Here is a 26,999-nt window from a genome sequence, read left to right as displayed (position 1 = left end):
ATGCCCACCCTCACCAGATGGAGAAATTCATGAGAGTGGGGGCCACATCTGTTTCTGTGTTGGCACCATCTTCCCCGCAGTACTGGAGAGGTAGCTACGTAGGCTTGGGAGGTCTCCTCTCATAGGTCAGAAGGCTGTCACCTGGGAGGAAACGTGACAGAGAGTTTTGGGGGCTTCACTGTGGGCTCAGCCATCTTCAGTTTTAAGTTTTATCAGCTCTGTGATCTCAGGTAGGCAGTTGCATTCATAGGGCTTCAATTTTTTTCCACTGTAAAATGGGTGTATTAACAGTAATTCCATCACAGAGTGTTATAAAGATTAAATGAAATAACTCCATGTAAAGCGCTTAGTCCAGGACTCAGCACAGAGTTAAGTGCTTAACCATGGTAGCTATTATTAGTTTATTGGGAGACAAAGTGATACTTCATCTGAAACTCATGCTTACCTCATTCTCTTCATCAAGGAGGTAATGCCTGGATTTTGTTTCCTCCTTGGAAAGTACCCGTGAAAGCTGCTCCTCTCTAAAATAAGTCATTGGTTGGAAACTTTTCTGTTCATTTGTTCATCTGTTTGTTCATTAACCAAATATTAATTTAGCTGCTACTCAGTACCAGGTCCAGTGGTGGAGAGTATAAGGCAGGGTACATGCCTTTGAGCAAGGTGGAGTCTCATGCGGGGAGTGGCGGGTTTACATTCTTCTCTCCCTAGTTATAGGATTTTGCTAAATAACTTTGCAAATAGCCAATTGGAGGATTAGTCTATAAAAAACAATGAACTTTCACTATATCCTATCCTTTGTAGGTTGAAATACGAAGGCAGGGGGAGAAGGAAGGAGGGAGGATCTACTTCCCACACTAAACTTTGAATAGGACTAACCAAGACATTCTTACGCCCATTTGATCATTTGAGGAACCAGACACTACAAAAAAAGAAATCAGCATCCCAAGGTCATGTAGCCAGAAACTGGTGAATCTGGGAATTTGAACTCTGCTGACTTTTGCAATGGTATTTTCTATTCTTTGAGCTGCTGACTACTAGAAAACTAAGAAGAAAGCAGCATTGCTAATGGTGGCCCCGGTTGGTGATTGAGGGGGAAGAAGAAAGTCATAGTTACGATTCCCAGGGCTGCTGTTGCTTCTACTCTAAGCGTACATACATCCTAATCTCAATTCTTATACACTTACACACACATTCACACCCTCACATATGTACACAGATTTCTCTGAAATTCAGTAGGGCTTCTATTTTAGCTCTTTAAGATGTTCAGATGTGGACACTGTATAAATAAATATGCGCTAATGTTGTTACTATGATTGCTGTCCCATAAGTTTAACGGTACATGCAGGAAGCTCCAGGTGTGTGTAGCACCTGAATTACAGTTACTTAGGGAACCGCTGCTACTGTGTCCCTGCCATCTCCATCTGAGTGATGCCTCTGCACATCTCCTGCTGCAGAAATAATCTGTGTCCTTCCATCCCAGCACAAGGAACTAAGTGCCCCTGGGGGTGGGCTAGGGAGCATTTTTATAAATACTCAAGGATGTGTGACTTGAGTGCGTCATTGCTGGCCAGCCCTTAGTCTAGGAGGAAGCCTGAAAAATCAATGGGTCCAAGGCCTCCGCTAGTAACGTTAACAGGTAGAGCCGCTAAGAACACTCAGTAGATATCATACAAGGTGCTGAGAACTTTACATGCATAAAGACACAAAAAGTTAAGTAACTTTCCCAGCGTTACTCGCTATTATTGCGCCTTTCTTATTATCAGCCACTGTGCTGAAAACTTTTTGTTTTCACTCAAGTAATCTTGTGAAGTAGACATTTTGATTATTCCTGTTTTATAAATGGGGACACTGAAACATAGAAAGGTCGTATTGAACCAGCAACTTCAAGTAGTAATGGGCAGTGCCGGTGCTTGATCCCAGCTCGGTGCAAAGTTAAGGGCTATGATCTTAATCCTTCTTTTTTATTGACTTTCTATGTTCACATTGTTGAGAAATTACTGAGTTGGGTTTCAAGCTTAATTGGTCTGACTGCAAAGCTCATAAGCCTTCCATTTCACCAACTTCACTTCTGGGATCAGTGTGTGAACACAGGATCTTGCAGAGAGAAAGAGAGAGAGAGATGCCTTTATACAGATAAAAGGAGCTTCCTCCCCTGTGCAGCCAGCCCTGGTTTTGTCAAGCACACTTCAGCAGCTCCCTTCCTCTCAGCTCTCACTAGGGTGTGAAGAGTTTAGTAAAACAACCTAGCAGTTATCCAGGTACAGTGCAATTATGTCTTCTTCTAACCTTCTCGTGTACCCGACTGTGCCCCTGCAGGTCTGGGCCGTGCCCGGCTCCCTGGCGAGTCCTGAGACTTGCCCAGGGCATAGCACACACAGGTGCTCAGGCAACCTTTTTGCAATGACTGAAGGTCTCTTCTGAACCTGAAGGACCCCGAGTTTCCTGCTAGGGATGCGGACTCTGCAGCCTCTCTCAGTCATTCATTCAAGTAGGCCCCAGGATTAGTTATCTGTTCCTGTGTAACAAAGTATCCCAACGTTAGCAGGTTAAAACAGCAAACGGGTATCCTCTCATTTCTTATCTCAACCAGCATTTATCTATTAACGTTTATTACCCCAACCGACATTTATTCTCTGAGTCAGGGGTCCAGGCACCATGCAACTGGTCCTCCAGTTCAGAGTTTCTCTTGAGATTACAGTGATGTTGTCAACCAGGGCTGTGGTCTCCTCTCCAGGCTTCATTGGGGAAGGACCTGCTTCCCAGCTTCCTCACGAGGTTGTTGCAGGATCTGTTCCACGAGCCACCCTCAGCTCCTTGCCTTGTGGGCCTCTCTAGGGGGCAGCTCACAACGTAACATCTGGCTTCAGCAGAGCAAGAAAATGAGAAGAGCCAGAGAGTGTAAGAAAAAAGGAAGGCACAATCTTTTGTACCCACCCTACTGCTGGAAGTGACATACCATAATTTTGCTACAGACCACCTGATGGAAGCAAGTCTGTAGGGGAGGGGATTATACCCGGGTGTGAATACCAGGAGGCGGGAACCACTGGGGACCGTTTTGGGTTTTGTTTTTCTTTATTTATTTTTCGCTGCGTTGGGTCTTCGTTGCTATGTGCGGGCTTTCTCTAGTTGCGGCGAGCAGGGGCTTCTCGTTGCGTGCGGGCTTCAGCAGTTGTGGCACACGGGCTTAGTTGCTCCGTGGCATGTGGGATCTTCCCGGACCAGGGCTCGAACCTGTGTCCTCTGCACTGGCAGGCGGATTCCTAACCACTGTGCAACCAGAGAAGCCCCTGGGAGCCATTTTAGAAGCTGCCTCCCTTTGTCCACTTGCCCTCTTTCCTTTTCTCCAAACCAGGTCTTTCTTTGATTTCAGACGACTTATGCTTATGTGCATCCATACACTTGAAGAACGATTTATCACCAAGCTTCAGGTTCTCAAATTCTATCCAGGATGTTCTTCAGCCTCCTCTGGTGTAAAGGTCCTCTGGTGTGTCACAGAGTGTCTTTGCAGGATAAGTTTTGTGCCTCTAACCCGGTGCCTCTCCGTCTCCTCCACTCCAGAGGTACAGTTGTAGATCTCATCCTTTGTCACAAGGTCTTTGGATCCCACCCCTTGAGATTATGAAGTTCCTGCAGCATCTCCAGCACCCAACACAATGTTTGGCACTTAGTAGATACCTAGAACGTCTTTGTGGACAAAGTGAATAAATGAGGACATGTTTTAGCTTTGCACAGTGCCGGGAGAGCTGGCCTGAAAGGACTGACTACATCATCCCAGATAAAGCCCACTCTCCTGGCAGTGGACCGTGACTTTCTTTGTGTGCCCCTTACTACCTCTCTTGCTTCTCCTGCCTGCATTTTACTACAGGTACCTCCTGCCATTCCAGTTTATGTGCAATGCCCTGTTCACCTTTGCTGTTCCATTCTCCTGGACCACAGGCTCTGTTTTCCTACTTGGCTAATAGCTCTCATGTTATAAGCCTCAACTCTGAGGAATGATTCTCTGACCTCCAAACCTGCACTGACCTCTGCCACCATGGTGATCCCCTTGCATTACTTTCTCTGTTTGGGGACCTGCCTACCCCGCTGGGCATTGAGGCCCTTGATGACTCTGATCTCTGGATCCCCTACTCACAGAGCTCAGTGAAGAATGGACTCTCAGTAAATATTCATTGAAGGAATGGATTTCTCCTGTTATAGGCAGGGAAGACAGAACTCCAGAGAAGGGAGGGATTTTCCAAAGGTTTCATAGTGAATGGTGGCAGAGTGCTGTTCAAGTTTGGTCTCTAGACTTCCAGAGCAGAGCTCTTTGCACAGCACCCTCAGGCCTGCCCTTGTTACTGAAGGACGAGACAGAATGTGGGTCTAGCGTGGCCCTTGGGCAAAGACCACTATTGTTCTGTTGGAGGTGGCATCTTTCAACCAGCAGGTTTGAAAGGTTTAGGCCCAGAATGTCAGCCTGAAATGGGTAGAGGCCTCTGTATGGAAATGTATTTGGGCAGAAACGCTTCACGGTAACACTTTTTCCTCTTTTCTTCTTTTATTCTCTTTTATATTCCCTCCTCAAAGGTCTAAAGGCAAAGATGTTTATCTCCAGTTGGCTGTTTAAACACAGTGTCATGTGCTTTTGCTGAAATTTAGTGGTCTGAAGAGGAGACGGTGGATTGGAAAACCAAGGAGGAAAATGCCCCTCTATGTAAAGAGCTGGAGACGAGTGTGTTTTTCCCAATCAAGTTCCCAGGTGATGAGCAGCCCAACTCCTACACCCAGGAAAGGGCAGAGTCCTCTGTCCCCTCATGGGACCCCGGTTTCTTCCTTTATAAGAGTGAGGTTTTGGGTGTGGAGCAAGACCCTTGGTTTGAGAATCTGCTTCCTCGGGCCAAAGCTCCTTCTAGTTTCTTAGATTTGCAAGAGTCTTATGGTAAACAAGCCCTGGCATGAAGAATAAGGGTATTTCTTGGGTCAGGTAGACCTAGGTTGAATCCCCGCTCTGCCTCCGATTGTTTGTGCAGCTTGGGATAAGGGTCTGATCGCTCTGAGCTTCATTTTCCTCATTTATAAACTAGAGATCATGGTACTTAACTCAGAGGGCTGTTTTTTAACAATACACGTCAAGCTCCGAGCCTTGGTTCACAGCGGTTGCTCATGTGGAATATCTGTTTCCTTTCCCTTTTGGCTACATTTGTGTGTCTTCCACAACATCCTCGTTAAGAGGCCCCTCTGCCTGAATCTTCCTTGTCTCAAGGCTAATTATCCTGTATCCTTCCTCTGGTGTCCTCTCCTGACATAAATCTCCAGTCCAACCCTGGTTACTGTCTTCAGGCCACGGACCACTTGTCTGTGTCTTGCTTAGAGCATCACACAGACCTGAGTTACATTACCAGCTCTGCAGCTTACTAGACATGTGACCTTGAGCAAACCATTTCTCCTCCCTAAGCTCCACTTCCCTGCTCCATAAAATGGGGACCCAAAGGTTGTCGTGAACGCAAACTGAATAATGGATGTACATAGTAGTTACTCTGTGTGTGTTTGAACCTTCTCTTAGTAGAAACTCACTGCCCTCCTGACCACATGCTCTTTTTTCCACTTCTGACCCATCCTGAATTTATACAGTTAGTTTCCTGGATTCACAGGTCAGTCTCTACATTTATTGGTCTTATATTTAATGATGATGATGATAAAAGCTACTGTGCATTGAGCACCTACTATGCAATGTATATTTTCCTACCTAATCTTTCTAATGAGCCTGTGGAGTAGATGCCATTCACGTTTCACGGAGTAGGATAATGAGACTTTTTGAAGGTCAGCCAGAAAATAATGCAGCGAGTTTCTCTAACCTCCAGTGTCCCCATTTTTACTTTAATCTACTGTGCTTTAGGCTTTGCACTTTGGGATCTAGATGTGGATTTGAATTCTTTGGGGCTCAATAGCCTTCTAGACTTGGGCTAAACTCAATTTTCTTATTTGTAAAATGAGGAGCTAACAAAACTTTATGATTGATTGACTCAAGTGATATCTGTAAAATATTTTGCACCACATGTCGTACATAGTGAGTGCTTTAAGAGAAAAGATTAGCAGCGGCAGCAGCAATTAAGTGGGTTTTCTTTCGAGCTGATCAGCTCCCCGTTTAGGTGATATTCAAACACAGGTTGGATGACCATGGCGGGGAGCATTGTAGGAAACTACCTGTATTACTGTGCTATATGTTAGGGTCAAAGCCCTTTTAGTCCCCTGTGATCCTGAGTTTCTGTGATTCAAATTAAAGCAGGTGATACGTGTGGCAGGAGTTAAGGGGAATTTGGCGTTCCTGTGAATTGTGATGCTTAAGGCACACTTCCAGGAGATGGGAGTTCTCTGGTCTTGAAAAGTTGGTCTCCCTTTGACATGTTAAGAAAAGTAGGCAGGACAACACATAGGTGTAGGGAATGCATGCAGCTTGATACAAGGAAAGGGACAGGCAGATTTAACTGTGGCAGGGGGTTTATGGAACATCAGGCAGAGCCTTATTTCCCGTTACTTCTCAGGTACAATCTGAGAATCGGGAGAAAGAGGTGGGGAGGAAGGTACACGGAGGTTTGAGGAGGCCCCCTTCCTTTAGAGGCAATGTGATGCAATGGAGGAAAGAAACATTGAGTTTGGAGGTCAGTAGGTCTTGGTTCCTATTCCATCTCTGCCCCTTGCTAGTTCTGAGCCGTTGGGCAAGTCAGTTAAACTCTGAGTTTCCATTTCCACCAGTGTCAAATAACAGTCTCATTGACAGTAGACATGGGAAAGAAAAGGGTTTCTGGTGGTAAAAGCCACCACCACAGACCTAGTAAATATGAAATGCACAATAAACAGCATTCCTCTCCTCCTGCTCTCACAAACCTTGAACCAAAGTTCAGTGACATCTTCTAAGAGAATGGAACAGTGACTTTTTTGGCAAGCTCTGAGAAAAAGCAGCTAGAAATGTGTCTTTCAAGAAGATGGGAGATGATTGGCCCTGATCTTCCTTGGTAGCCATGGAAACCTGTGGCTGCTTTGTGCTCTGTCCGTTTGCACCCACTGCTTGGTCCCTACTCTTCCTTGCCACTCCCCTTTGCATCAGTGATGTGGGCTGAAGGCGGATGCAGCGAAACAGCCTACAGTCTAAGAGGGGTGAACCCAGGGATCAAACACAGGTAGCTTAACTTTTTTTTTTTCTTTTGGAAGTCAGTACCAGCTGATGATCACCTGTGAATCTGAAACTCAAGTGTTACCTTTTCTTCCTCCTTCTTTCCCATTTATTTCTGAGCCTTTCTAGAACTTTAGCTCTTTTGAATCATCTCCACGGTTTCTCGTTCACACACTGCAATTTCACCTAGGGAGTATAGCATCTTTTTCTTTCCCCTAATGCATTCCATCAGCCTCTGTTAAATTCCAGTTGAATAGTATTTAACTTTCTACACTGGCCTCCTGTACCTGCCTTTTTTCCTTTCTTGCACATATTTTCCTGTGACTCTGAAGTCCATTTTCCTTAAAAATTATTTTCTAGCTTTGTTGACATATAATTGATGTACATCACAGTATAAGTTTAAGGTGTGCAACAAAATGATTTGACTTACATACTTTATAAAATGATTACTGCAACAAGTTTACTTAGCATCCATCATCTCAGATACAATAAAAAGAAAAAGCAAAAAAGAAGGAAAAAAATGTGTTTTCCTTGTGATAAGCACTTTTAGGATTTACCCTCTTAACACTTTCATATATATTATACCTCAGGGTTAACTGCATGTCATCATGTTGATGTCATCATCCCTAGTACTTATTTATCTTATAACTGGAAGTTTGTACCTTTTGTTCACTGGTCTTCCAATTCCCCTTCTTCCCACCCACCAGCCACGGTAACCACAAATCTGATCTCTTTTTCCATAGTTTTTGTTTTGTTTTTTTTTTAGATTCCATAGATAAGTGAGATCATACAGTATTTATTTTTCTCTGGCTGACTTATTTCACTTAGCATTATGCCCTCAGGGTCCATCCATGTTATTGCACATGGCAGGATTTCCTCATTTTTTATGGCTAAATAATATTCTGGGGTGTGTGTGTGTGTGTGTATATCTCGTAATTTCTTTAGCTGTGGATGGACAGTTAGGTTGTTTCCATGTCTTGGCTATTGTAAATAACGCTACTGTGAACATGGGGGTGCAGGTGTCTTTTCATGTTAGTGTAAAACTATACCTAGGAACCAGAAGGGTACAGAACTTGCAGTCAGGCAAGACTGACTATGAAACTGTCCTCCATCACTTGCCAGTGGTTAAGGCTTGGTTTTCCCACTTTTAGATAGACAGTAATCTCCGCCTTGCAAGACTGTTGAAAAGTGTAAAGTAGGCAAATGTAAGTAAAATCTTTAACCCAGTGTCTGGCACAGCAGCCACAGTGAATTACTGGGAACTGCTCATATTCCTAACAGTCACCTTTGTATGAACTATTAAAGTAGCTCATTATTTTCCCTACTTTGTTCCACAGAACAGTGGTTCTGCAGTATAGCAATACTTTGGGGAAACACTGGGTTAAATTCTGCTAAAGAGAATTTAATGTAGACCTTTTCAGAGAGTTTAATATCAGATATATACTCTTGCACCTTAAGAGTTGATTATAGAATAAAGCATATCCCAGAAATTTTTGAAAATTGATGTCTTTTATCTTTTAAGATACATTTTGTTTTGTGGGCAATACTGCACTGGCTCTGTGGGGCATTTGGATACACTTGTGTGGTCAGTGGTTCTGGAGGTAGGGCTCACAGATTCTAATCCTACCTTCACATTTCACCAGTGAGACCTGGGTCGAGTGTCATGGAAAGAGCAGTAGGCTGCAGGTCAGGAGATGTGGCTCTCAGGCCCGGTTATTCCCTTGGTGCCTAAACGTGAGTTCCCCATTAAGTCTCTTGTTCCTTATTTGTATCCTGGAGATAACAGCAACACCCACTGCACTGGATTTTGGTGAAAAGCGAATGAAATATTTGTGAATAATTTGTAAACTAACAACAATTGAAAAAATATGGCGTGCCATCCTCATCACCAACACCATTGTCACCACACCATTGTCATCATCTTGAAGTTACCTTCACACTTCCAGGAACAGGTGTCTGCAACTGCCACAGAGAAATCCAAGGAGCCAGCTGTGTGTAGCCCCGTTCAGTGTCTGCTGTCAGTGCCTTTCTGGGGTGATCCAAGCCTGCACGACAGACACACTCCTCGTCCACGGGTCAGAGCCAGCCCAGGGGGCTCCCCAGGGGCCTCATGGTAGTGACTGGCCCCAGGCAGCTCAACTGAACTGTTTTCTGGGGCTCAGAGCGGAAAAGAAACAGCCATCTAGCTTGCCCCTCCCACCATCTGCCCTCCTTGTAAGCCTCTCTCTGGTGATGCAGAGGTCCCCTTAAAGACCTGTGGTCAATATGAGGTAGGACAGTGAAGCCACCATGCATCCACCCATAGTCACCATAGGTCTGCAGGGCAAGCTGAGGTCTGTCAGCAGATTGACACTTAGGGTTGATTCTTCTTGGCTCAGGCCACATCTAGCATACTGCTGGAGAAGTTGTGGAGCATAACGGTTAAGAACTTGGGTTCCGAAGTCAGTTTTTTTTTTAAATTTCAGCCCTATTACCTTTGAGCTGCATGGCCTTTAGCAAGCAGTGGCCTCAGTTTCCTCTTGTGTCAAATGTGGGGGAGAGTAGACAGCATCTCATGAGGTTTCTGTGAAGATAAGTGAGATATTACGTGAAAAATGTTTAATTATATTTTCTGGTACAAAAGTGTTTTTTTATAAATGTTCGTTATGATGATGGTGATGATATTCTTTGCTAAGAAAGCCATTGTAGAAAAAGCAAATCTATGCAAAGTATAATAAAGAGGCTCAAAATACGACTTCAGAGAAATCAAGTAAAGCTAGCAATATTTGGTTTGGAGGAAAGAAAGCTCAAGGCAACTGCATTGCCACCTTGAACTAACTAAATAGCCTGGAGGAGGAGATCTTGGGTACATCCTGTTTGACTTGGACAGCAGAAGTTGGCTCACAGAGTGAGATTCTAGGACTGTTTAGTACAACTGTCTGAATATAGAATTGCTGCTTCTCAGGGGGTGAGTTTGCTGTCTCTGGAAGTATGCAAAGGCTGGATGAGCACTTGCACAGATCTTAGAAAGGAAAATCCTAGGGAAGATGGGAGATTTCAAAGGATACTATGGATTTGAGAGCGCCAGGTTCAAAGTGCCAGAGAACACAAGAAACTAGTTCATGGCAGAAATAGAGGGGCAGGGGGCGAGGAGAGACTTGGCCCCTGATGAGCGACAGGGAAAAGGATGCCCCAAAAAGGATGCCCCATATTGACACATCACACTGAAGAAGTGTGTGCAGAATGTAGACACGAGGCAGGCTGAGGAAAGGCGGCTGCCTTCCCCAGAGTTCTGAGAAAGCCCCAATTTCAACTATTCTTTCCTTCTGCCTCCAGCGTGACACTTGCACTTGTCAGAGGATGTGTCCCAATTTTAGTTTCCAGAAATACACAGAGAAGCACAGAGGCACTGGAGCTCAGGTGTGGCAGGAATCCCATGAGGTCTTCAGTGAGGTTAATGGGGCACCCCACCAATCTGTGGTGGTCACCCTCATATGCAGGAGGCTGGGTGGCCTCTCAAGGGCTTTTTGTATGATTTCTGGCTGGCCGGGCACCAATCTTTGCCAAAGAAAGTGAATGAATACATTTGACTAGAAAAGTACCAATAGCAATATTCCAATACTGACACCTCTTGGTAGAACGAGGAATAACATTTAAGCATTTATTCATTCACTCATTCGTTCAATAGATGTTTATTGAGCACCTAATATATCCAGACATGCTTATAGACACTGGAGCTAATAGGAGGGCATAAAAAATGAGGTCTGACACATAGTAGATACACATTAAATAATTAACTATTGAATAAATTAATTCCCAGATAAGGACATTGAGACTTAGAGAAGTAAGGTGACTTGTCCATGGGGGCCAGCAGCTAAGGTTAAAAGCCAGAATTCCAGCTTCAACCGGAGTATCACCGGCCTCTTGATATCCATGTAGATGCCAAGTGTTGGGCAGTGGGGTTTTAAGGAATTGAGATAAAAGGAATGACACCAAGAGCGTATATGGATCCCTAAGTATGTGTGCTTGGTGTTGTAACTGTGGTCTCTCATTTAATCCACACAGTTTGCCTACCAGTTAGGGATTATCATTGTCATTTTATAGATTAGAATACCGAGGCTCTGAGAGTGTAGGCGACTTGCCAAAAGTTAGAAGCTACTAACAGAAGGAGTTTGGATTTAAATCTCTATGTCCAGAACCTAAAGCGAACCTTTCCTTTGTTCTAAGTGGCATTTCTACCTTTTGGTCTCCTTTACCCTAATGTCTGGGTTCCTGGAATCTCTGTCCCTCACCCCAATTCCATATGCCATTTAAAGAAAGAAATGAGTTCTCAGCTTAGGACCCAGCCTCTCATGCCCCGTGATATCAGGAGGAAGGAATCAGTGGGAGTACAGCAGCTTTTAAGTTTTCCACACACAGGGGTCTGATGGGGTTAGATCTGTTTTCTTCATTGTAAAATGTGATTGATTCAATTCCAAATTTAACTTAAATTTGATTTTCCTCTCTCAACCTGGCATTTCCAAACTGAGAATTAATCAAACCCCAAATTATAGGCAGCATGTGGATCAACAATGCCGAGTTATTTCCAGTTGAATTTCTCAAGCAATGAATTTTATGCCATTCTCTGCAGCCATGAGAGGAGTTGAGGGGTAGAGGGAGGGGGGGAAATGAGGGGAAATTAGATTATTAACTTTCTCCAGTTCCAGCAATCAATGCAACCTGGTGAAATTCTATTCCCACAGCACAGCTCGCCCCCTTGCAAGTGACGGGGAGGGAACTGTAAACTGGGATGTCAACCAGGGATAACCATGACCCTAGCCATCCAACGATGCTCCTGTTATGATATGGAGCTATGATTTATTGTTTTGTTTTGGTTTGCTTTTACCAATTGTGTGCATCATCTTATTTTGTCCTCAAATCAGCCCTGAAAGAAGACCATTTTTCCCATTTATTCAGGTGGAGACATTGCGTCTTCTCAGGGTTAGGTCAATGGGCAAGTGTCACATGAGATTTTGTGGTGAGGCAGGATTTAAACAAAGGCATACCTGTCTCCAAAGGCCATGCTCCTTCAGCAACTACATGATGCCATCCTGGGACACTTATTCTGTGGTGAAGTGGGAGGTGGTATGATATGGGGGAGAGGATGGAAAGAACTGGTTCTAATCCTGACTCTGCTACCTATGGATTAAGTGACCTTAGAAAAGTCGTTTTATCGCTCTGCCCGTCTGTTGCTGTGCAAAACAGAGATAGTAGGAACAGCTTGCTGTAAGAATTAAATGAGATAATTTCCCTCCACTAAAATGTAAGCTTCAAGGACTTTGGCTGTTTTGCTAACTGTCCTTTCCCCTGTGCCTAGAACAGTGTGAGGGAAAAGTTGATGTTCAATAAAAATTTGTTGGACGGATGGCAGGAGGGATGGATGGATATAAGTGTTAGGCGTAGTTCCTGGATCGTAGTAAGCACCCAACAAGTGGAGGTTCTCTTCCCTGTCTTTGCTTACTGTGATGCAGCGCACAGCCTGGGTGAGGAGGGGTTGGGTATTATGGGATAGAGAGTTTCTACCTTGCCGCTGTCTACAGCCCCTCCTCAGAGCTAACTGCTGATCAGTTCCCTAGGCCAGGAACTCTTAAAAAGTCACCTCTGTTTGAGTCCCACTGTGAAGTTTTTGCCAGGCCTAGTTGCCATGGAAACCCCCAAGCCCTAGTGGCTGCTCCGCGGGCATCTGGCCTGAGTGCAGACTTGACCTGCGTGCTTTCTTCTCCCTGGACTTCAGAGACAGCTGTGGTGTTTCAGGCATTCTCTGAGTAAATGGCTACCTCAGGGTGCTATTAATTTGCATTCTCTCTTCCATTCCCTTTGCTTCTTAAAACTCTCCCTGCACTCTCCACTCTGTGTGTCTTTAGCGTCTGTAAAGAATAATTCAATCCCTAGTATGTTCTGATAATGGGTTGGACAAAGAGATAAATAAGTCCTGGTTTCTGCCATCAGCTAGGAGATAAATACCAATGTCTGGCTTGGAAAGATCATTTACCAGGGGCCTATGTATGTGCCAGAAACTGTGCTGGTCATTTGACATTTTCTGTCTCATTTAGGTTTTACAACACTCTTGAAGGAAATGTCATTTTATTCCTATTCTCCAGATAAGAAAACAAAGGGCCAACAAGCTAATGTGACTTTACTCCCCACCGTATTGACTCTTAAAGACCTTGGATTACCGTGAAGATTTAAATATAGGGGATGCAATTAGCCCAGCACGAGCCCAGGGAGCTAGTACAAGCAATCCTACTCTTAACTGTCAACACTCTTCCCCCAACTAGAAATCAGCCTCATGGAGCCTGGGTGGTACGTCTGGTAGTTGTTTAATTAGTGAAAGGAATGTCTTGGTCACATCTGTTTCTGCTGCTGCATGGGCCAGTCTGAGAGATGCCTTCTCGGACACTCACAGGGCACTATTGTCCTTCCAGGGAGTCCACTCCCCAATGCCAGGCGCCTCTAACCACCTTTCACATCTCACGCTCTGGACCTGGTTCACCTTCCCAAGAGTTTGTTCCTGCTGGACTCACGTTTACATGTTCTTTCTCTCGGAACAGCCTCCTTAGAGTCGAGACTGGAAACTCAGTGCTGCTGCTGTTATCTGGGAACGGGGGTCGGGGGGTGGGGTGGGATGTTAAATATCTAGATATCTAGGCTAGGAGTCATATGTTGACTCTTTTTCTTTCCTTTTTTTTTTTTTTTTTTGCGATACGCGGGCCTCTCACTGTTGTGGCCTCTCCCGTTGCGGAGCACAGGCTCCGGACGCACAGGCTCAGCGGCCATGGCTCACGGGCCCAGCTGCTCCGCGGCATGTGGGATCTTCCCGGACCGGGGCACGAACCCGCGTCCCCTGCATCGGCAGGCAGACTCTCAACCACTGCGCCACCAGGGAAGCCCCATATGTTGACTTTTTAAGGAAAGACTTATGCGGGGCAACAACGCTTAGTCCATACCCTTTCTGGTAGAAAACATCGACGTTAGCTTGCTTCTGCTATTTAGTTATGAAACTGTTGATATTATCAGAGTTTGAAACGGCTTCTTGTGGCTCCCAGATGAGAGAGAAAATGTGTTCCTTTTTTTATGTGGTCCTTTTAAGTTAAGAGATTTTCTGTCCCCTGATACCACAACCATCTTTTTATCTTAACTGCTCTTCTAGTTAACTAATATTCACCAACTATAGCAACCCACAAGTATATGAATCGTCCCTACCATAGGCTATGCCTTATTCTAAGACTGGCAAAGACAAAACCCCTATTCTTTTATTTAGTTATGTATGTATGTATTTATTTATTTAACATCTTTTTGGGTTTTTTTTACATCTTTATGTAAAAAGATGTATATGCCCATGCTACTCTCTCACTTCGTCCCAGCTTACCCTTGCCCCTCCCCATGACCTCAAGTCCATTCTCTACGTCTGCATCTTTATCCCTGTCCTGCCCCTAGGTTCTTCAGAACCTTTTTTTTTTTTTTTAGATTCCAAATATATGTGTTGGCGTATGGTATTTGTTTTTCTCTTACTTCACTCTGTATGGCAGTCTCTAGGTCCATCCACCTCACTATGAAAAACTCAGTATCGTTTCCTTTTATGGCTGAGTAATATTCCATTGTATGTATGTGCCACAACTTCTTTATCCATTCATCCGATGATGGACACTTAGGTTGCTTCCATGTCCCAGCTATTGTAAGTAGAGCTGCAACGAACATTGTGGTACATGACTCTTTTGGAATTATGGTTTTCTCAGGGTATATGCCCAGTAGTGGGATTGCTGGGTCGTATGGTAGTTCTATTTGTAGTTTTTTAAGGAACCTCCATACTGTTCTCCATAGTGGCTGTATCAATTTATATTCCCACCAACAGTGCAAGAGGGTTCCCTTTTCTCCACACCCTCTCCAGCATTTATTGTTTGTAAATTTTTGATGACGGCCAATCTGACTGGTGTGAGATGATACCTCATTGTAGTTTTGATTTGCATTTCTCTAGTGATTAGTGATGTTGAGCATCCATTCATGTGTTTGTTGGCAATCGGGATATCTTCTTTGGAAAAATGTCTATTTAGGTCTCCTGCCCATTTTTGGATTGGGTTGTTTGTTTTTTTCATATTGAGGTGCATGAACTGCTTGTAAATTTTGGAGATTAATCCTTTGTCAGTTGCTTCATTTGCAAATATTTTCTCCCATTCTGGAGGTTGTCTTTTTCATCTTGTTTATGTTTTCCTTTGCTGTGCAAAAGCTTTTAAGTTTCATTAGGTCCCATTTGTTTATTTTTGTTTTTATTTCCATTTCTCTAGGAGGGGGGTCAGAAAGGATCTTGCTGTGATTTATGTCATAGAGTGTTCTGCCTATGTTTTCCTCTAAGAGTTTTATAATGTTTGGCCTTACATTTAGGTCTTTAATTCATTTTGAGTTTATTTTTGTGTATGGTGTGATGGAGTGTTCTAATCTCATTCTTTTACATGTAGCTGTCCAGTTTTCCGAGCACCACTTATTGAAGAGGCTGTCTTTTCTCCACTGTATATTCTTGCCTCCTTTATCAAAGATAAGGTAACCATATATGCGTGGGTTAATCTCTGGGCTTTCTATCCTGTTCCGTTGATCTATATTTCTGTTTTTGTGCCAGTACCATACTGTCTTGATTGCTGTAGCTTTCTAATATAGTCTGAAGTCAGGGAGCCTGATTCTTCCAGCTCCGTTTTTCTTTCTCAAGATTGCTTTGGCTATTTGGGGTCTTTTGTGTTTCCATACGAATTGTGAGATTTTTGTTCTAGTTCCGTGAAAAATGCCATTGGTAGTTTGATAGGGATTGCACTGAATCTGTAGATTGCTTTGGGTAGTATAGTCATTTTCACAATATTGATTATTCCAATCCAAGAACATGGTATATCTCTCCATGTGTTTGTATCATCTTTAATTTCTTTCATCAGTGTCTTACAGTTTTTTTGCATACAGGTCTTGTGTCTCCATAGGTAGATTTATTCCTAGGTATTTTATTCTTTTTGTTGCAGTGGTAAATGGGATTGTTTCCTTAATTTCTCTTTCAGATTTTTCATCATTAGTGTATAGGAATGCCAGAGATTTCTGTGCATTAATTTTGTATCCTACTACTTTACCAAATTCATTGATTAGCTCTAGTTGTTTTCTGGTAGCATCTTTAGGATTCTCTATGTATAGTATCATGTCACCTGCAAACAGTGACAGCTTTACTTCTTCTTTTCCGATGTGGATTCCTTTTATTTCTTTTTCTTCTCTGATTGCTAAAGAAGTTTTATGGCTAAAACTTCCAAAACTATGTAGAATAATAGTGGTGAGAGTGGGCAACCTTGTCTTGTTACTGATCGTAGTGGAAATGGTTTCAGTTTTTCACCATTGAGAACGATGTTGGCTGTTGGTTTGTCATATATGGCCTTTATTATGTTGAGGTAGTTTCTCTCTCCGCCTATTTTGTAGAGGGTTTTTATCATAAATGGGTCTTGAATTTTGTCAAAAGCTTTTTCTGCATCTACTGATATTATCATATGGTTTTTATCCTTCAGTTTGTTAATATGGTGTATCGCATTGATTGCTTTGCCTATATTGAAGAATCCTTGCATTCCTGGGATAAACCCCACTTGATCATGGTGTATGATCCTTTCCATGTGCTGTTGGATTCTGTTTGCTAGTATTTTGTTGAGGAGTTTTGCATCTATGTTTATCAGTGATACTGGCCTGTAGTTTTCTTTTTTTGTGACATCTTTGTCTGGTTTTGGGATCAGGGTGATGGTGGCCTCGTAGAATGAGTTTGGGAGTGTTCCTCCCTCTGCTATATTTGGAAGAGTTTCAGAAGGATAGGTGTTAGCTCTTCTCTTAATGTTTGATTGGATTTTCCCGTGAAGCTGTCTGGTCCTGGGCTTTTGTTTGTTGGAAGATTTTTAATCACAGTTTTAATTTCATTTCTTGTGATTGGTCTGTTTATATTTTCTATTTCTTTCTGGTTCAGTCTTAGAAGGTTGTGCTTTTCTAAAAATTTGTCCGTTACTTCCAGGTTGTCCATTTTATTGGCATATAGTTGCTTGTAGTAATCTCTCATGATCCTTTGTATTTCTGCAGTGTCAGTTGTTACTTCTCCGTTTTCATTTCTAATTCTATTGAATTGACTCTTCTCCCTTTTTTTCTTGATGAGTCTGGCTAATGGTTTATCAATTTTGTTTATCTTCTCAAAGAACCAGCTTTTAGTTTTATTGATCTTTGCTATAGTTTCCTTCATTTCTTTTTCATTTATTTCTGATCTGACCTTTAGGATTTCTTTCCTTCTGCTAAGTTTGGGGTTCTTTTGTTCTTCTTTCTCTAATTGCTTTAGGTGTAACATTAGGTTGTTTATTTGAGATGTTTCTTGTTTCTTGAGGTAGAATTGTATTGCTATAAACTTCCCTCTTGGAGCTGCTTTTGCTGCATCCCATAGGTTTTGGGATTTGGTGTTTTCATTGTCATTTGTCTCTAGGTATTTTTTGATTTCCCTTTGATTTCTTCAGTGAGCTCTTGGTTATTTAGTAGTGTATTGTTTAGCCTCTGTGTGTTTGTAATTTTTACAGATTTTTTCCTGTAATTGATACCTAGTCTCATACCATTGTGGTCAGAAAGCATACTTGATACGATTTCAACTTTCTTAAATTTACCAAGGCTTGGTTTGTGACCCAAGATATGATCTATCCTGGAGAATGTTCCTTGAGCACTTGAGAAAAATGTGTATTCTGTTGTTTTTGGATGGAATGTCCTATAAGTATCAATTAAATCCATCTTGTTTAATGTATCATTTAAAGCTTGTGTTTACTGTTTATTTTCGTTTTGGATGATCTGTCCATTGGTGAAAGTGGGGTGTTAAAGTCCCCTACTGTTATTGTGTACTGCCGATTTCCCCTTGTATGGCTGTTAGCATTTGCCTTATGTATTGAGGTGCTCCTATGTTGGTTGCATAAATATTTACAATTGTTATATCTTCTTCTTGGATTGATCCCTTGATCATTATGTAGTGTCCTTCTTTGTCTCTTGTAATAGTCTTTATTTTAAAGTCTATTTTGTCTGTTATGAGAACTGCTACTTCAGCTTTCTTTTGATTTCCATTTGCATGGAATATCTTTTTCTATCCCCTCACTTTCAGTCTGTATGTGTCCCTAGGTCTGAAGTGGGTCTCTTGTAGACAGCATATATATGTGTCTTGTTTTTGTATCCATTCAGCAAGCCTGTGTCTTTTGGTTGGAGCATTTAATCCATTCACGTTTAAGGTAATTATTTGTATGTATGTTCCTATGACCATTTTCTTAATTGTTTTGGGTTTGTTTTTATAGGTCCTTTTCTTCTCTTGTGTTTCCCACTTAGAGAAATTCCTTTAGCATTTGTTGTAGAGCTGGTTTGGTGGTGCTGAATTCTCTTAGCTTTTGATTGTCTGTAAAGGTTTTAATTTCTCCGTCAAATCTGAATGAGATCCTTGTTGGGTAGAGTAATCTTGGTTGTAGGTTCTTCCCTTTCATCACTTTATGTACCTCATGACACTCCCTTCTGGCTTGTAGAGTTTTTGCTGAGAAATCAGCTGTTAACCTTATGGGAGTTCCCTTGTATGTTATTTGTCGTTTTTCTGTTGCTGCTTTCAATAATTTTTCTTTGTCTTTAATTTTTGCCAGTTTGATTACTATGTGTCTTGGCATGTTTCTCCTTGAGTTTATCCTGTATGGGACTCTCTGTGCTTCCTGGACTTGGATGGCTATTTCCTTTCCCACGTTAAGGAAGTTTTCACCGATAATATCTTCAAATATTTTCTCTGGTCCTTTCTCTCTCTCTCTCTTCTCCTTCTGGGACCCCTATAATGCGAATGTTGTTGCATTTAATGTTGTCCCAGAGGTCTCTTAGGCTGTCTTCATTTCTTTTCATTCTTTTTTGTTTATTCTCTTGTGCAGCAGTGAATTCCACCATTCTGTCTTCCAGGTCACTTATCTGTTCTTCTGCCTCAGTTATTCTGTTGTTGATTCCTACCAGAGAACTTTTCATTTCATTTATTGTCTTATTTATCATTGTTTGTTTGCTCTTTAGTTCTTCTAGGTCCTTGTTAAACATTTCTTGTATTTTCTCCATTCTAGTTCCAAGATTTTGTATCATCCTTGCTATCATTACTCTGAATTCTTTTTCAGGTAGACTGCCTATTTCCTCTTCATTTGTTAGGTCTGGTAGGTTTTTATCTTGCTCCTTCATCTGCTGTGTGTTTTTCTGTTTTCTCATTTTTCTTAACTTTCTGTGCCTGGGGTCTCCTTTTTGAAACCTGCAGGTTCGTAGTTCCCGTTGTTTTTGGTTTCTGCCCCCAGTGGCTAAGGTTGGTTCAGTGGGTTGTGTAGGCTTCCTGGTGGAGGGGAGTAGTGCCTGTGTTCTGGTGGATGAGGCTGGATCTTGTCTTTCTGGTGGGCAGGTCCACGTCTGGTGGTGTATTTTGGGGTGTCTGTGGCCTTATTATGATTTTAGGCAGCCTCTCTGCTAATGGGTGGGGTTGTGTTCTTGTCTTGCTAGTTGTTTGGCATAGGGTGTCCAGCACTGTAGCTTGCTGGTTGTTGAGTGGAGCTGGGTCTTAGCGTTGAGATGGAGATCTCTGGGAAAACTTTCGCCGTTTGATATTACGTGGGGCTGGGAGGTCTCTGGTTGACCAGTGTCCTCAATTCGGCTCTCCCACCTCAGAAACTCAGTCCTGACACCCAGCTGGAGCACCAAGACCGTGTCAGCCACGCGGCCAGACAAAGTTCAACCAAAGTTGTGATACTTATTTCCCTTGTAGGAGTCCACGTGATATTAAGAGGCACCGTGGGAGGAGTATATTAATAGCTACCATGTCTTGGGTCTTACGATTACCCTTTTTCCCTTAACAACATCACCTCCCGGCAGGTCCTGAGGAGACCAGGCTCCTGTGAGAGAGAACTGGACCCCACAGCTTTCCCAAAGCTGAAGCCCCAGTGGGTCCTGAGGAGACCCAACTTCTGTTAGTGTGGACTCGACCCCCGGTTGTCCTGAAGCCCGGGCCGTCAGCATGGACTCAGCCCTGCGTGTTCCAGTAGCTGAAGACCCAGCGGGTCCTGAGGAGACGGGCCTCCTGGCAGCTGTCCACAAAGCCTCTATTCTTAAATTAAGCAATTTAAGGTTCTGAGCAATGAACCTGGCAGGAGAGACATAAAGATGGTAAAGATAGGATCCCTTCCCTCAAGCAGCTCACTGATTATTAAGAAAAATAGGTATCCGTACAAAAGTCTGAAAGTAGGCTGTCAGGGGCTCCTGTTCCTTTAGGGTCCATTTATCTGGGAGCGTTGGTTGTCTGTGGTTGGCATGATTTTTGACAGTTCCGTGCCTGTGTCTGGTTGCTAATATACTTATTATCACTTCTGGAAGATATGATGCATTTACTGAGATGCTACCACATTCCAGACACTGTGGTAGGCATCGCGATACAGTGGTGAGCCGAAGACGCAGTGCCTGCCCTGAAGGAATTTACCATCAAGTTACTAGATTCTAGTGTTTGAATAAGATATTTTAGGAAGCATAACAAATGTAGGCAGTCTTTCTCCCTAGAGGGAGAGGGATTTACACTTATGATTAATCTCAGTGAGTGACGGGAAACAAGGAAACAAGTGGATTTCTATGCAAAAGAAATAGCTCCTATGCTAATATTAACATGATGAAGAGCGCTCACTTTGGCATCACTGCAGTGATGCAGCCCTGCCAGCTCGTGGGCTGGGTCGGAGAGAGCAGCAAGGAGGTATGAATGTAGGGACGCACTGTGAAGGCCTCAGATGCCAGGCTAATCAGTGTGGACCACATCCTGCGTCCAGTTGCTCTATAACAGCTCAGGGGGTTCTACCATGGTGTTAGATGGGAAGATGTGCCTACACCTCCCTCATCTCACAAGCAAACAGACAATAGAAGAGATCAGGGGTAAGAGGTGAAACTGCTAAGGACATAGAGTACACAGGACTGCATGCTGTTTAGTTGCTGTAAAGGAGGAAGACAGAAGACTGAAAGTTGACATCTAGGTTTCTGGCCAGTTTAAATGGCAGTGCTTTCAATACTTAGGGAAGCCCAGGAGAAGGAGGAAGAAGAGGCTTTAAGGAGACGGTAATGCGTCCAGTTTTGAACATGTTGTTTTGTCACACTCATGGGATATTCAGAGAGAGATGTCCGGGAGGTTTGGGCATAAAGGTTTGCTCCAAATAAGAGTGGAGTGGGTAATAGAAATTTGGGAAGCATTGTTCTAGATGTGTTAATCAAAGCCTTGAAATTAGATGTGAATAGTAAAGCCAAATAATGAGACCCGTTGGGGGCTCAGGATATAGTCCTTAGAATTTCTTTGCTGGCCCAACACTCTCCTTGCCAGGCAGATCCAATCTACTCATTGTACTGTGACCGTGAAATTGTCTTTAATTTTCCCAGGCAAAACTCCCCTTCTCATCTTGTGCCCTCTCCACTAGCTCTTAGCACAACTTGCCTTGGATTCTAATTAGCTGTGGATAAGTCCGCCTTTGCCGCCTAGCCTGTAAGCTCCTGCAGAGCAAGAACTATTCTTATTCCGCTCTATGTGTGTCTCACCTAGGAGGTCATCATCGGTAGATGCTTGGGAAATTAACTTGAACTGATCGGCCTCAAAGTCTGTGAAACCCTTCTAGATGGCAGACATTGTATATACACTATGCCACACACATGATCGTCACAACCACCTGTGAGCTGTCTGTTATTATCCTCATCATGCACATGAGAAAACCGAGGTTCAGAAATTGAAACAGGTCACACAGCCAATGAGGGCTGAAGGCCAAATGTGAACCCAGATGGTCAAACTCCAAAGCCCACGCTCCTTTCCCTAGGCCCTATGAATTCAACAGCACAGTATCTTCTCGGTTGCTTCTAAAGTGAGTAGAAAGTTTAGTATCATCTAAATATTATCAAACATGAGCAACCTAATTGAGAGGGGAAGAGTAAGAGTTGCCACAGCTTTGAGGAAGGTTTTTTTCTTTTCGTCTATACCAAAAGGGATAAATAAGCCAGAGAGTTAAACAAAGACCCAACAGGGGACCACTGAGCTGTCCCTGCAAGCACAGAGGTTGGAAAATGTGGTTTCTTTTTCCAGCTTCTCATTTGGAAAACAACAGAATTCCCCAGTTCCATGCTATTCCTGTTTCCTCACCTCATGGACTTATGTATCTTTGTGTGTGTTTATGTTACTAGGTTTGCTGAAAAGCCCAGTGAACAAGACGGCCCTGATGCTGATCGCCGTGAGCTCCTGCATCCTGGCCATGGTGTGTGGCAGTCAGATGTCCTGTCCACTCACTGTGAAGGTGACTCTGCATGTGCCTGAGCACTTCATTGCAGACGGTAAGAGCTGAGCGTCGGAGATGCCCCACATCTACTCGGCACCTTGCAGCCCTGTGTGTTCCAATGTTCCCCATGCGTGGCCCAACCTCAGAATTATATTACTAAAAAAGAGAGAGAGCATCCAAAGACCTTAAAAGAGGTCCTTATCTTTGAAAATCCTGGATTCTTTGAATGGAACTAAAGACTACTTTTATTCCATGGGCAAGGATAAGGTTTGTTAATAAAGGAAGAATTCCAATGTGCATGCAGAAAGATTGAGCTACTTCAGAGAACCTACTGTTTTCTTAGCGTGCGTGTGCATCCTATGCCTAACTAAAAATACCGCCCCGCCCCCCAAAGTAGTCTTTCCTATTTAAAAAATACGACAAAGAAGACTGTATGAGCTTTGTTGGAACTTCCTAAGTGTCCTGGATTCTACTCATATCTCATTCGCTGTAAATGTCCTTTACAAGCATGTTATATCCTACCATTTACTCCTCACCCAATTAGTTTGAATTAATGAGACACTGTAGTTGCTATACTCATTCGCCAAGCATGGTCCAAGAAGCCGATTAAGGCGCTTGATATCTGTTGCTCAAGTGCCCTCCAGAAAATTGTTCCAGTTTATATACGCCAGCAGAATGTGATGTGTTTCCCCAAATGCTTGGCATTATTATTTATTTACTTATTTTTACAATTTACATATATTATAACTTTTCCTTTACATACATTACAAATGACAGAAATGTATCCATTTTGGGGAAGAATTTTTTTTTTTAATTGACGTGTAGTTGGTTTACAATGTTGTGTTAATTTCTGCTGTGCGGCAAAGGGATTCGGTTATACATACATATGCATTTTTGTATTCTTTTCCATTACGGTTTATCTTAGGATATTGAATATAGTTTCCTGTGATATACGGTAGGACCTGGTTGTTTATCCATTCTATGTATAATAGCTTACAACTGCTAACCCCAACCTCCCATTCCATCCCTCCCCTCCCCCCTCCCCCTTGGCAACCAGCAGTCTGTTCTCTATGTCCATGAGTCTGTTTATGTTTTGTAGATAGGTTCATTTGTGCCATATTTCAGATTCCACATATAAGTGATAACATATGATGTTTGTCTTTCTCTTTCTGACTTCATTTAGTGTGATCATCTCTAGTTGCATCCATGTTGCTACAAATGGCATTATTTCCTTCTTTTCTATGGCTGGGTAGTTTTCCGTTGTATACATGTACCACATCTTCTTTTTTATTATTAGTTTTTATTGGAGTACAGTTGATTTACAAAGCTGTGTTAGTTTCAGGTGTACAACAAAGTGAATACATATATACATTATATATATATATATACGCACATGCTCATTCTTTTTTCAGATTCTTTTCACATATAGGTTATTACAGAATATTGAGTAGAATTCCCTGTGTTATACAGTAAGTCCTTATTAGTATTATTATTTTTAAATGTATTGAAAGTTATCGTAAATATAATAAAGAAGAAATATTAAGTATGCAGCTTAATGAATTTTTACATGAGTTCACCCAGATCAAACATAAAACATTTCCAACACCTTCAGCTTCCTTATGCCCCCTCCCAGTGAATCCCATCCCAGGGATAACCACCCTTCTAGCGCCATATTAGTACCATTGTTATTTTTAAAAATCTTTTTCCCATTGGATATGTATCAGGTGTTTTTGAGATCCTTTATATATGTCAGCCATATTTTAATGCAACTTGATTTTATCTCTAATTTTTTAAGTTACAGTGTTCACAACTTAGCACCAATCCCTTCAGTATGTTCTGTGCAGAGTGGAACTTTCACCTCCTTTCTCTCCTAGACTTAAACGAAAGCATCCTGTGTTTACTCCTACTTCACCATAGTGAACTAGCCCCTACTTTAAATTTATTTTAATTATATTTTTATTGAGGTATAGTTGATGTGCCATATTATATAAGTTTCAGGTATACAACATATTTTGCACAATTTTTAAAGACTATATTCCATTTATAGTTATTGTAAAATACTGGCTATATTTCCTGTGTCATACTATATATCCTTGTAGCTTATTTATTTTATATGTAGTAGTTTGTACCTCTTAATCCCCTACCCCAGTTTTGCCCCTCCCACCTTCCCTTTCCCCTCTGGTAAACACAAGTTTGTTCTCTATATCTGTGAGTCTATTTCTCTTCTGTTATAATCACTAGCTAACTTTATATTTTAATTTTTATTTCCATTTTTCAATTGAACTGCAAGTAAGTTTAGTATTTCTCATCTTATATGCACTCAGTTGATTTTTTGACCAAAGCAGAAGACTTTTGGTTCATCCCTATCAAATCGTATGTGCACATAAGACAGGAAAATATGGGAATATGAAATGGCAGAAGCATAGCAGAAGTGGAAGGAACAAAATTTACTGCAGTAGCTAGGCACGTAGGCTCATGGAGCTTGGGACTGGAAAAATTGCCAGGACCTGGGTGTGGCTGGAACATGGGATGGGAGAGTAAGAGTGATGAAAACCAATAGGGCAAAGTTTGACCATTGTTGGAGGCATGTGCACTTACTTTTTATCACCACCAGTCACTATTCATTAATTGTAGAATGTTAGGTCTTAGAGACATCCACATTTTGAACATTTATTTTCGCGCATGTAGAAATGGAGCTCCTAAGAGGCTAAGTAACTTGGTCAGGGTCATGATTAATGGCTGAGATCAGAGACTATAGAATAATACAAACAAAATTCAAATACTTGCCCTATTACCTGCCTCTTCCGTAGCCAAGGGAATTATTTAACCTCTCTAAGTCTCAATCTCGGCGTCTATAAAATGGCAATGATAATAATACCTATCTCATAGGATTATTGTGAAGCCTACAATTCCGTATTTATCAGATTTTTAGATAGCATGTAGGCGGGAAATAGCGAAATCAAAGGATTACCCAAGAAAACTGTAAAACTACTGTGGTGGCTTCAAAGGATAGACAAAAATGTGGTAAATTAAAAGGTGCCCTTTCCCGGTAATTCTTATTCTGATCTCTGTCATAAACTTAAAGCTTTATAACTACATGTAGACTTGTCTGCTTCTGCCTCTAGACTGGAATGTCTGTGAGGCAAGAATATCCCTGGTGACAAACACACCGCATGGCCTGTGATGGATGCTCAATAAATATGTGTTGAATGAATGAACAGGGCCTAAATTAGAGCAGAATTATGAAAAGTTCTGTGGGATTCTTCTACCAGATGTCTAAGCAGAAAGGGGAGACCGAGTGAAGGAAAACTAAGGCAGAGGATGCACAGAAGTCAAAAAATTGGAAATAACCATGGAATATACAAGATTAGAGACACAATTTAGCAAACATGGCACACACCGTTAGGAGGACCTAACCCAAAGTGTGTCAGTCTCGAGGCATAATGGAACCCTCTTTCCCTACATGCTATAATATCTTTGTAAGGAATGTACCCTCTGAAATGGGACATGTTTGTGTAAGTCTCATTTTTCTCATCTGTAAAATGGGGATTATTTTGAAAAGATTGAATGACATAATATATATAAAATACCAACAGAGGATCTAAAACACTGGGATTGCTTAACAAATAACAGCTGTTATTACTCTTATTCCTAAAATGATCCATAAAGGAAGAGACATCAGAAGCTGGGCTATGGTCAGACAAGAAGGTATAAGAAATTATATAGATGAGAGTAGCTATTCTCAGGAAAATGGAACAGGGAGTCCATTATATGCCCCCCAACCCCTGGCCCATGGAAGTCTTGTAATGTCTTCCCAATGAAAGACATTAACACTTGAAGGTCCTCCATCTTCTGGGGATCTTCAGGAATCCAGAAAGCAACCAACACCTGAAGTCAGGTGGACAGCTGTCTAATAGTTCTAGGCAAGCAGACCTTCCACAGCACAATCCCAGTGCCTCTTGTGGGTGGATAATCTCTGTGCATTGCTCATTCCATTCTCCCAACAGGTCTCCAAAGTGATCTTCATTATCCCTATTTGACAGATAAAGAAACCAGGACTTGAAAAGCAGTAGAGTCTTGCTTTCCATGGGAGTGGAACATGATCTGACAAAGAAAAAATCATATGGGTTGGACTTAGTGGGGTCTCTAGCTCTGATTTCTGGAGATATGAGAGTGTTATGCAGGGAGGCAAGAGGGGAAATGATGACGATGGTGCCTATTGTCTTGAACCCTTATCATCACTTGACGTTAATATTTATAAATGCGTTGAGATATAGAACAAATAAAGAATGCAGATTGCATGTGTGTAATTAAATTATTTTTTTACATATATTATACAGCCAGATCAAAATATAGGCCCCACCCAAGGCCACTGGCTGAGTTATAAACCGCAGTACCGTCATAATGGGGCTTATCAGGATGAGAGAAACCCCTGTCAAATGGGAGAGAATCCATTGAGACAAGGCCACCCAAGGACCGTGGCCAAGGCAGCTCTCACCTTTCTTACCTTCCCCCGTGAAGCTTAA

Source organism: Delphinapterus leucas, chromosome 6 (assembly GCF_059928025.1).
Source record: "Delphinapterus leucas isolate spDelLeu-1000000601 "Yukka" chromosome 6, BTC_Dleu_Yukka2, whole genome shotgun sequence".
In the NCBI taxonomy this organism is placed as follows: domain Eukaryota; kingdom Metazoa; phylum Chordata; class Mammalia; order Artiodactyla; family Monodontidae; genus Delphinapterus; species Delphinapterus leucas.
Note: the sequence above shows the minus strand (reverse complement) of the source record.